Here is a 12,784-nt window from a genome sequence, read left to right as displayed (position 1 = left end):
TCTTCTTTCCATCTCTCTCTTTGTTTCTCTCTCTCTCCTATTTATGTATTTATGTATTTATTTTAGAGACAGGGTCTTGCTCTGTCTCCTAGGCTGGAGTGTGGTGACGCAATCATAACTGACTGCAATTCAAACTCCTTGGCTCAAGAGATCCTCCCACCTCAGCCTCCCGAGTAGCTAGGGCTACAGTCATGTGCCACCACATCTGACTATTTTTTTAAAATTTTTTGTAGAGACAGAGTCTCACTATGTTGACAAGGCTGGTCGCAAACTCCTGGCCTCAAGCAGTCCTCTTGCCCTGGCCTCCCAAAGCATTGTGATTACAAGTGCGAGCCACTGCACCTGGCCATATCTCTCTTTCTAAGCTATCCTTCTTGTTTTGTTTGATTTGACTTCCTGCCTTCCATTAGTATCTTATTTTTACACGTTTCCCCTCGTTTTTCTTTGAGACCAATTCCACACCATTTGTTGTGTGTTCAGTGCTGGGCTGTGTGTGATGGGTTACACCTTAGAGTATCTACCATTTGGTTGAGGGGGATGAGGCAGAATGATGGAAGTCTTGGTGATTGCAGGAAATAATTATTAGGGGTCAGATGGAAAAAATGTTGCAAACTAGGATTTAAATAGATGAGAAGAACTTTTAACGTTTTAAAGGTCTTCTTTTAGACCATGTAAACTCTGAATCTCTAGCTTAAACATTGCTGATTTCTCATTAAAAGATAAACAATTAAAAATGTGTAATGTATGAGAAAAAAATACTTTCTTATTTTGATATGGAGTTTCACTCTTGTCGCCCAGGCTGGAGTGCAATGGCATGATCTCAGCTTACTGCATCCTCTGCCTCCCGGATTCAAGCAATTCTCCTGCCTCAGCCTCCTGAGTAGCTGGGATTACAGGCATGCGCCACCATGCCTGGCTCATGTTGTATTTTTAGTAGAGACAGGGTTTCACCATGTTGGTCAGGCTGGTCTCAAACTCCCAACCTCAGGTGATCTGCCCACCTCAGCCTCCCAAAGTGCTGGGATTACAGGTGTGAGCCGCCACGCCCGACTGAAAAAATGCTTTCAAATAATTTATGATTTTTACTTCACTAGTCAGTTTCTCCAGAGGAACAGAACTAATAGGATATATATTTATATGAAAGGGAGTTTATCAGGAAGAATGGACTCACATGATCACAAGGCAAAGTCCCACATTAGGCCATCTGCAAGCTGGGGAAGAAAGCAGCCAGCAGTGCCTCAGCCTGGGTCTGAAAGCCTCAAAAGTAGAGAAGCCAACAGTGCAGCCTTCAATCTGTGACCAAAGGCCTGAGAGTCCCTGGCAAACCACTGATGTAAATCTGGGAGTCCAAAGGCTAAAGAACTGGAGTCTGATGTCCAAGGGCAGGTAGCAACCAGCACAGGAGAAAGATGAAAACCAGAAGACTCAGCAAGCCAGCTTATCCCATCTTCTTGCACCTGCTTTTTTCTAGTCGTGCCAGCAGTGGATTGGATGGAGCCTACCCACACTGAGGGTTAGTCTTCCCCTCCCAGTCCACTAACTCAAATGTTAAGCTCCTCTGGCAACAGTCTCACAGACACACCCAGAAACAATACTTTACCAGCTATCTAGGCATCCTTCAATCCAATCCAGTTGACACCTAATATTAACCATCACAAGTCCACCCCTTGTCAACTTGAACCCATACACATCTCCTGAAATCATACTTAGTCTCCAAATACAGATACTAATAAGGTTGTAATTATGCCTAACATAATACAGCTATCCTTTTACAGCTGGAAGCACGCTAATCCTTAACCTGAATGCTATTATATAAAGTTAACAGCACACAAATGCTGACATGAAGTCAATAAATCTTATGTAACATGATAAAGGAAAAAGAAAGGAAATAAAATGAAGACATTTCCTTCATACAAGTGTATGTATGCACAAACATGTTCTTAACAAAATAAGGAGGAGGCTGGGCGCAGTAGCTCACACCTGTAATCCCAGCACTTTGGGATGCTGAGGCAGGCGGATCAACTGAGGTCGGGAGTTTGAGATCAGCCCGAAGAACATGAGGAAATTCTGTCTCTACTAAAAATATAAAATTAGCTAGGTGTAGTGGTGCATGCCTGTAATCCCAGCTACTCGAGAGACTGAGGCAGGAGAATCGCTTGAACCAGGGAGGTGGAGGTTGCGGTGAGCCAAGATCGCACCATTGCACTCCAGCCTGGGCAACAAGAGCGAAACTTCGTCTCTAAATAAATAAGGAGGAAATACAACAGTTACAGTCCCTGTTTCTGCAGCTGGTCATGTGGTTGTAGCTGGTATTGACTGATGACTACCTGCTTCTACTGCCCATCGTGTAGTCCCTTCGTCTTCAGCAAGCGCCTTGGCTGGTTGTGTTTTCTTACCTGGTGGAGTGACCCAAACTTTCATTCCTGAAGAGTCTGGGCCATTTGCAGTTCTGTCTTGATTGGGTTGTTGTAGTTTTCCATTGACCTTCATCGCAGGGCATGGTAATACCAAGAGACACTCTAAGGGATCTCCTGTATTCCACACATACTCTTCTTTACCTCCACTGTGGAGTAGTAGACTGATTTCATTTCAATAGTTGGGGTCAATCACCTGGACTATCAACACTGTAACTCTGCACAACACCGTAGCTCTGTAGAACACTGTAACTCCCTTCTTAGTCTGTTGACTTAGAGGCAGGAGGAGCCCAAAGTGGCCAGGTGGCAATCTTAACTTCCAGTATAATGGAATCATTGTCATGTCTCCGGGTGGCAGTGTTCCTCCCTCTGGACCTAAGACCTCCAGGCCCACAGAATGTAATGTCGTGAGAACAGGAAGCAAAAATTTTCCTAGTGGATCACTAGGGGTGATAGTGAGTGGTGCCACTTCCCCTGTTACTTTCAAGTGCTTGGAGAAAGGTTAGGACAAAAGGGGCAGTCGGCATTTTGCAGGTGTCTGTGAGTGTGTGGGCTGGCATGGTTTCTGATGAACAAGTTCAGCCATTCTCCCTGAGCTACGACCTGCTCAAGGCTGAGGAAACCTTCACTCTCCAATTCCTCTTTGTCTGGGGTCCCTGAGGATTCCTCTCCATATTCCTGTTTGTGTTCATTTAATTTATTTCTTCTGTCACAAATCCCCAAGTTTGATTATATATATGTAAAATTCAAAATTGGCTGGGCACGGTGCCTCACGCCTGTAACCCCAGCACTTTGGGAGGCTGAGGTGAACGGATCACATGAGGTCAGGAGTTTGAGACTATCCTGGCCAACATGGTAAAACCCCCTCTCTACTAAATGTACAAAAATTAGCCAGATGTGGTGGTGCGTGCCTGTTGCCCCAGCTACTTGGGAGGCTGAGGCGGGAGGATCACCTGACCCCAGAAGGTGGAGGTTGCAGCGAGCTGAGATCATGCCACTACACTCCAGCTTGGGCAACAGGAAGAGACTCTATCTCAAAAATAAAAAAAAATTAAAAATGTCCAAGTGTCAGGCATATGGACTATGGGGTGGATTTTTTTTTTTTAATTTTCCTTGGCTACTTTCCAATGACATGTAGAGAGACATCTTAATCTTTTAAATATATATTCTATTTATATTTTTGGTTACTTATATCTCAAAGAAATTTTTCTACTAGCTTCCCAAAGCATTCTTCTTTTTCAAAGTATTTTTAATTGTAAAATAATGTACCTATTCTAGAAAAATACCTCTCCATATGCACCAAGAGGGGTAGGAAGGAAGGAAGGAAGGAAGTAAAAATACATTCATTTATAGCATTTATTGAAATATCAAGTAGCTGAGCAGCCTACAAATCCATTATTTGAGGACTGATTTAACTATAGTATTCATAATTTAATCACTATTCAGCAGTTTTAAAAAATGAGGTGGATCTATATATATTAGCAAAAAACCAGCTCTACAATATAGGAAAAAATAAGGCTGGGCATGGCGACTCATGCCCATAATCCTAGCACTTTGGTAGGTTGAGGCAGGAAGATCCCTTGAGCCCAGAAGTTGGAGATCAGCCTGGGAAACTTGATGAAACCTTGTTGGTGGTGCAATCCTGTAGTCTCAGCAACTCAGGAGGCTGAGGTGGTAGGATTGTTTGAGCCTGAGCGCTTAAGGCTACAGTGAGCCAAGATCATGCCACTGCACTCCAGCCTGGGTGACAGAGCAAGCCCTTGTCTAAAAAAAATATATATATATATATATATATACACACACACATATATATATATAAGCAGCTATAATATAATTTTATTCATGAAAAAAGTATGTGTAATAGAAAAATCAAGTATTTTAACATGAAACTATATGCTATAAAAGTTTACAGGGAAAAGTCTGCAGGAATACACACACCAAACTGCTTACTGTGTGGTCGTGATTTATGTGTATAATTAAAATTTTTTTTGTTGTTTGTTTGTTTGTTTTTTTTTTGAGATGGAGTCTCGCTGTGTCTCCCAGACTGGAGTGCAGTGGCGCGATCTCGGCTCACTGTAAGCTCCACCTCCCGGGTTCACGCCATTCTCCTGCCTCAGCCTCCTGAGTAGCTGGGACTACAGGCGCCCGTCACCACGCCCAGCTAATTTTTTGTATTTTTAGTAGAGACGGAGTTTCACCGTGTTAGCCAGGATGGTCTCGATCTCCTTACCTCGTGATCCACCCACCTCAGCCTCCCAAAGTGCTGGGATTACAGGCGTGAGCCACCACGCCCAGCCTATAATTAAACATTTTTAAATAAAGTTTGAAAAGTCACACATGGTAACAATCTCAGAGTGCAGAAAAATTTAAACTGGAATGAAAATATTTTTCTACATTTTCAGTCCTACTCAGTAGAGATAACCTTTAATGGTTTTTATATATTCTTGCAGAAAATTTTCACAAGTATACAAAAGCAAATCTATATAATTACAAATTAATTTTTTAACTTAACGATATCTTTTTGCAGCACATATAAATCAATGGTTATAAATCTATTCCTGTGTTTTCTGTTGTTGCTGTTGTTGTTGTTGTTGAGACAAAGTCTCATTCTGTCGCCCAGCTGGAGTGCAGTGGCACGATCTTGACTCATTGCAGCCTCTGCCTCCCGTGTTCAAGTGATTCTCATGCCTCAGTCTCCCGAGTAGCTGGGATTACAGATGCATGCCACCATTCCCAGGTAGTTTTTGTATTTTTAGTAGAGATAGGGTTTCACCATATTGGTCAGGCTGGTTTCAAACTCCTGACCTCAGGTGGTCCACATGCCTTGGCCTCCCAAAGTGTTGGGATTACAGGCATGAGCCACTGTGCCTGGCCTATTTCTGTTTTGTTTTTTGTTTTTTAATTCCTATGCTCTTTAATGACAAGCTTCATTGTTACTATATATATAGGTCCAAAAATATACATATACATTATAAATAATATCATATATGTAATTATATGGTATATATTATATAATATATAACTTTTTGAGACAGGATCTTACTCTGTCACTCAGGCTGGAGTACAGTGGTGTAATCATAGCTTATTAGTTTCCATCTGCTGGACTCAAGCAATCCTCTCACTTCAGCCTCTGGAGTAGCTGGGACTACAGATGTGTACCACTGTGCCTGGCTAATTAAAAAATTTTTTTGTAGATAAATAAGTTTTTATAAATTTGTTATTTTTTGATGAGGGTCTCGCTATGTTGACCAGGCTGGTCTTGAACTCCGGGCCTCAAGTGTTCCTCCTGCCTCTGAAAATGCTGGGATTACAGGTGTGAGGCACTGTGCCTGGCCTTTTAATTTTAATTAAGTCCAATTTACTTATTTTCTTCGGTCTGTTCTTTTGGTGTCATATTTAAGAAACTATTGCCAAATCCAAGGTCATGCAGATTTGTCCTTATATTTTCTGCTAACAGTTTTACAGTTTTAGTTCTTAAATTTAGATATTTAATCCAGTTTGAGTCCTTTTTATATAAAGTATAAGGAAAGGGTCCAACTTCATTCTTTTGCCTGTGAATCTCCAGTTTTATCAGCACCATTTCTTTTTTTCTTTTTCCTTTCCCTTCCTTTCCTTTGCCTTCCCTTCCCTTCCCTTCCCTTCCCTTCTCTTCCCTTCCCTTCCCTTCCCTCCCCTCTCCTCCCCTCCCCTCCCTTTCCCTTCTCTTCCCTTCTCTTCTTCTCCTCTCCTCTCCTTTCCTTCCCTTTCTCTCTCCTTCCTTCCTTCCTTCCTTCCTTCCTTCCTTCCTTCCTTCCTTCCTTCCTTCCTTCCTTCCTTCCTGCCTTCCTTCCTTCTTTCCATCTTTCTTTCTTTTTATGATGGATTCTAGCTCTGCTACCCAGGCTGGAGTACAGTGGCATGATCTCAGCTAACTGCAGCCTCTGTCTCTTGGGTTCAAGCAATTCTCATGCCTCAGCCTCCTGAGTAGCTGGGACTACAGGCATGCGCCACCATGCCCAGCTAATTTTTGTATATATATATTTTAGTAGAGATGGGGTTTCACTATGTTGGCCAGTCTGGTCTCAAACTCTTGAGCTCAGGTGATCCACCTCCTCGGCCTCCCAAAGTGCTGGGATTACAGGCATGAGCCACCATGCCCAGCCCCACTTCTTGAAGACTATTCTTTCTCCATTGAATGATCTTGGTATCCTTGTTGAAAATCAGTTGACTACAGATGAGTGGTTTTATTTCTGTGATTGATTTTATTGTTCTATATGTTTATCTTTACACCAGTACCATACTGTTTTGCTTACTGTAGCTTTGTAGTACATTTTGAAATCAGGAAGTAGGAGTCTTCCAAGTTTTGTGTTGATTATATATCCCAAAACTTCTCTGAATTGATTTATTAGCTGTAATAGTTTTTCATGAATTCTTTCAGGCTTTTTATTTTCTTAATTTTATAATTTTTATTTTTTTGAAAAGGAGTCTCTCTCTGTTGTGCAGGTTGGAGTGCAGTGCACAATCTTGGCTTAATGTATCCTCTGCCTCTGCCTCCTGGATTCAAACAGTTCTCGTGCCTCAGCCTCCTGAGCAGCTGGAATTACAGGCATATGCCACTATATCTGGCTGATTTTTGTATTTTTAGTAGAGACAGGGTTACACCATGTTGGCCAGGCTGGTTTCAAACTCCTGGCCTCAAGCAATCCACCCTCCTTGGCCTCCCAAAGTGCTGGGATTATAGGTGTGAGCCAATGTGCCCAGCCAAGGTTTTTTAGATTTAACATTATGTCTTCTATGAATAGAAATAGTTTCATGTCTTCCTTTCTATTTTGTTTCCTCTAGTCCTTGATTTAGAACTTTCTTTTTAATTTGAATACCATTTCTTTATTTTTCTTGCGTAATTTTTCTGGCTCCATAAACTTTCATAGCATATATTTGCCTATGAAAATAGTTGGGTTTTGCATTATATTTGTATTCTTTCTTCATGGATAAAATTATAGCATAGCTATTATTTTGCGACCTGCTTTTGTAACATACTATATTAAAGGCCTATTTATTTTGCCAATGTGCGCAGATCTACCTTCTTTTTCAAATGGTTGAATAGTCTTCTAAGTGTAGATACCATAGTTTATTTATTCATTCCTTAAATAATAGATATTTATGTTGCTTTTAGTTATTTGTCATTTGTCATTTGTATTTTAACTTTATGTTTTCTTTTTTCTTATGCAAAAGTTTCAAACTTTTTATGTAGTCAAATTTCTTGAACCTTTTTCTTTATCGTTTTGTATTTGGGGTAATTCATGGGAAGTATTGTAAGGCCACATTAAAATATTTTTTCTAGAAATTCTGTTGGTTTGATTTCTTCTTTTTGTCTTTTCTTTAATTTTTTTTTTTTTTTTTTTTTTAGAGACAGGGTCTTGCTCTGTCACTCAGGCTGTAGTGCAGTGTTGCAATCATGGCTCACTGCAGCCTTGAATTCCAGGACTCAAGTGATCCTCCTGCCTCAGCTTTCCAAAGTGCTGGTATCACAGACATGAGCCACCACAGCCAACTACTTATTTTTCAGGTTTTAGTCTGAACCATTAGTAATTAATTTTGGTTTAAGAAATGAGAAGTAGACTGGCCGCGATGGCTGATACCTGTAATCCCAGCACTTTGGGAGGCCAAGGTGGGCAGATCACTTGAGGTTAGGAGTTTGAGACTAGCCTGGCCAACATGGTGAAACCTGTCTCTACTAAAAATACAAAAATTAGTCAGGTGTGATGGTGTGCGGCTGTAATCCCAGCTACTCCAGAGGCTGAGGCAGGAGAATCGCTTGAACCCGGGAGGCGGAGGCTGCAGTGAGCCAAGATTGCGCCATTGCACTCCAGCCTGGATGACAGAGCAAGACGCTGTCTCAAAAAAATAAAAAATAAAAAAATAAAGAAAAAAGAAAAAGAAATGGGGAGTGATTCAACTTTATTTTCTTCCACATGGCTGGTGGGTTTTCTCAACATCATTATTAAATTATCCATCAGGCCGGGCGTAGTGGCTCACACCTGTAATCCCAGCCCTTTGGGAGACTGAGGCAGACAGATCACCTGAGGTCAGGAGTTTGAGGTCAGCCTGGACATCATAGTGAAATCCCATCTCTGTGAAAAATACAAAAAAATTAGCTGGGCGTGGTGGCAGGTACCTGTAGTACCAGCAACTTGGAAGGATGAGGCAGGAGAATCGCTTGAACCTGGCAGGTGGAGGTTGCAGTGAGCCGAGATCCTGCCACTGCACTCTAGCAACAGAGTGAGACTCCATCTCAAAATAAATAAACAAATAAATAATTAAATAATCCATCAACTGGGGATTACTCTTAAAAGAAATATAAAAGTCAAGTTGGAAAGGAACTAGGCCCTTTGATTCCTAGAACGGTTGGTTATACAAAGACTCAGACTCAGAAGAGTGAGCTTCCTGAAAGAGGGTAAAGCCTTGTATAGTTTGGAATTGAATCAGAGCCAGATTAGGGAGCTACTGCTCAGCTCAGGGTAGAGAATCAAAATAATTATTTTATAAGTTATTTGGGGATACCTTCAAATATTCTTTTAGACCTCAACACACAGAATTATGAATTGTATTGTAAAAGAAAAGTTTTACTTCTTAACTGTGTAGATCTTAATTAAAAGAGATATCACTGCAAAACACTTAAAGCCCCATCTTCTGATTATTTCTGAAATAAGGAGGTCTTCCATGAGAATGCTGCCGACTGCTTGGGCTGGATGCCTGAGCCTGGTACTTGGCATTAAAGAAGAATCAGGAGTAAGTGGAGATTAGACAAGGTCAGCTCTATAATCGCTAAGTAGTAGCTTTGAGTTTCATGAAGGTTACAAAATTCATTTTCACCCTGAGTTTCGGTGTGTATGTTCTAAAAACTTTCAGAGAAATCATGGTTTTGGTCTGAAACTTCACATATTTGGTGTCTATCCAAACATAAATTACTTTTAGGGTTTTTAGCCAACTTTTTTTTTCCCTCCTGAATGAGTCAGTGAAACCAAAACAAAAAACAAACAAACAAGAAAACCCTCTGCCTTCAAAAATAAGTGTGTTTTTAAATGCCAGGATTTGAGATCATAAGAACTTTAGGAGAAAACAAACAATAATGAGAGGGCAAGTACTGGATATCAAGCCTGAAACTTTACAAGCCCTGAGACCTCTAACAGAGTCTATTATCACTCAAATGTGAAATGTTTGGTTACAACTGGATTTGTGGTACAGGTGCTTCGAAAGATACAAACATTTATGAAACAAATAAATGGAAACTGGAATGTTTCCAATTGCTTACAATATCCTTAAATTTCTAGAAAAAAAAGTTCTAGAAAAAAGTACATAAACTAAATATAATTTGATATACTAAAATAACTATTGACCACCTTTTTTTTGTCTGTTCATTGAAAGAGAAGTTTTTAACGGCATCCTTCTGAGTATCTAAAAGAGATTTAGCTACAAAACATTATCCAAAGACAGAATTTTGGATATCTGCATTTCTGACAATGGTATAGGTCAGCCTAAGAGAATTGTAGAAATATTTAGCTAGGGTCAACTTGTTCTAAAATTTTATATCAAAGGCAACTTAAGAAAAAAAATAAGTATGGGAGGTGGCGAATACATTAATTAGCTTGATTCAATCATTCTGCAATGTATCCATATACCAAAACCTCATGCTGAACATCATAAACATATATAACTTTTATTTATTGATTAAAAATAAATTTAAGCTGAGCACAGTGGCTCATGCCTGTAATCCCAGCACTTTGGGAGACCGAGGTGGGAGGATTGCTTGAGCCCAGGAGATCAAGACCAGCCTTAGCAACATAGTGAGACCTCCATCTTTATTCAAAAAATAAATAAATGAATCCATTTAAAAGGCAGATTAAAATCAGTATCAGTAAAGAGATCCTGCTTTAAAACTAACAAAAATATCAATTAAGTACTGATTGTTTGTATGACATGTTACGTTATGCTAGGCTCAATAATAGAAGTCATAGTGCATAAAGGACAGAATTTGATGTTGAAAAAAATCAATGAGATATTATTAACATTTTAATATTTGTGATCAGGAATGAGCACGGTGCCTGGAACAATATTGATGGTGACAACACTTACAGGAAAGATGGGGCTTCAGTCCAGAATCTTCTAATGGTGAACTGTTTGGTAGCACAGAGGTGGAAAGGTGTGATATCTTTCCTCCCCATCACAGGGTCATGGCTGACACTCCCATAACAAAAGCCAGGTTAACAAGAGAAATGCATAACAGATTTATTTATTTATTTATTTAAGATGGAGTCTCGCTCTGTCACCCAGGCTGGAGTGCAGTGGCACGATCTCGGCTCACTGCAACCTCTGCCTCCTGGGTTCAAGGGATTCTCCTGCCTCAGCCTCCGGAGTAGCTGTGATTACAGGTGCGTGCCACCATGCCCGGCTAATTTTTGTATTTTTAGTAGAGATGGGGTTTCATCATGTTGGTCAGGCTGGTCTCGAACTCCTGACCTCGTGGATCTGCAGCCTTGGCCTTCCAAAGTGCTGGGATTACAGGCGTGAGCCACCAAGCCCGGCCGAGCATAACAGATTTATTTAATCAACGTTTTAGGTGACCCCAGAGCCTTTAGAAATAAAGACCGAATGATTCAGGGAAAGCTGTCTATTCTCATGCTTGGGTTTAATGAAGAATGCGCAGTTGTGTAGAAATGTGACCTAACAAAAAGGGAATGATCTAATGACGATAGACTGAGTAGGGATAAGAATTTACAAGCATCTACTTTAATGCTTAGTACCAGGGTCAGCTAGGACTGTCTGTTCAAAAATCTTGACCTCTCTGTGTGGCATTCCTTCCTCCCAGGAGTAAGGCAGAACCCTTTCTAGAATAAAGGTCTTATGACAAGGTAGGTCACATAATTTCTTTACGGCCAGCTCCTACACAGAAAGGTGGGGAAATGTTACGGTAATATTTCTAGTTTCTATAATGGGCCTTGGGGAAGAGGAATTCTAGTTTCCATGGTTTGCCTTGGGAGAGAAAGGGGAGCAGGAGACAAGAGGGTAGGGGAAAGTCATAGAGAAACTGCTTTCGAGGCCTTGCCAACGTGTCCTTCACTTCAAGTACTCAGCATATAAAAGCACTATACTTTGTGATATTATCCTCTTTTTTGTTGTTGTTGTTGAGACAGGGTCTTGCTCTGTCACCCGGGCTGGAGTGCAGTGGCACGATCTCGGCTCACTGCAACCTCTGCCTCCCAGGTTCAAGCAATTCTCGTGCCTCAGCCTCCTGAGTGGCTGAAACTACAGGCATGAATCACCACACCTTGTTAATTTTTCTATTTTTGATAGAGACGGGGTTTCACCATTTTGGCCAGGCTGGTTGCATGTTTAAACTTTTAAATCTGAAAAGAGTCTTGCTTTGTTGCCCAGGCTGGAGTGCAGTGGTGCAGTCTCTGCCCCTGGGTTCAAACCATTCTCCTGCCTCAGCCTCCCGAGTAGCTAGGATTACAGGCGTATGCCACCATGCTGGCTAATTTCTGTATTTTTAGTAGAAATGGGGTTTTGTCATGTTGGCCAGGCTGGTCTCAAACTCTTGATGTCAGGTGATTCGCCTGCCTTGGCTTCCCAAAGTGCTGCGATTACAGGCGTGAGCCACTGCGCCTATCCAGTATTATCTTCTGAGCCCCAACAGTAGGAAAACAGCTTCTCTCCTCCTTTCCTTACTCCTCATAAGTAAATAAATGCAAGAATCTTCACCAAAAGATCTTTAGTGATACAAAATTGAAGTGTCAGATACTTTATAAATATAATTTATTTACAGGGCTATGCTTATATAAATTGCTTTAACAGTCATTAGAGCATTATATGGGCTGAGATTTTAGTACTGTTTCCCTGTGAGGACTTAAGTTTTAATTCCTGTATATTATCTATGCCTGAAGTACTATACAAATACATTGCAGGGAGGGGTACATTTTGGACAGAGCTCCACAGAGTCCTATTCCTGCACCTAACCCATGGTTTCTGCATATATTCCCTGAGAAAGAATATGGATGACTTTTACTGGCAATTATATACTTTTCTTTAACTTTTCACGTAGACACGCTAAACATGAAATAGCAAGGCAAGGTCTAGACCAACTGGTAAGACGAGATGGATCTTGTTCCCCTTCTTCCTTCTATAGTCACCCTTGATTTTTCAGAGAACATCCTCTCCTCCCACTCATCATTTTTCCTGGCAGTCAAGGTCTCCTACTGAAGTGCACCTCTCTGTCTGACAACCTCACTCCCCAGCTCCACCAATCTCCTTCTATTAAACTTGCAAGGTTCAGAATTCTATTTCCTGATACCATTTCTTTCTCCTGGTTTATACCAGGTAATCACAGATTATTC

Source organism: Chlorocebus sabaeus, chromosome 7 (assembly GCF_047675955.1).
Source record: "Chlorocebus sabaeus isolate Y175 chromosome 7, mChlSab1.0.hap1, whole genome shotgun sequence".
NCBI lineage: Eukaryota > Metazoa > Chordata > Mammalia > Primates > Cercopithecidae > Chlorocebus > Chlorocebus sabaeus.
Note: the sequence above shows the minus strand (reverse complement) of the source record.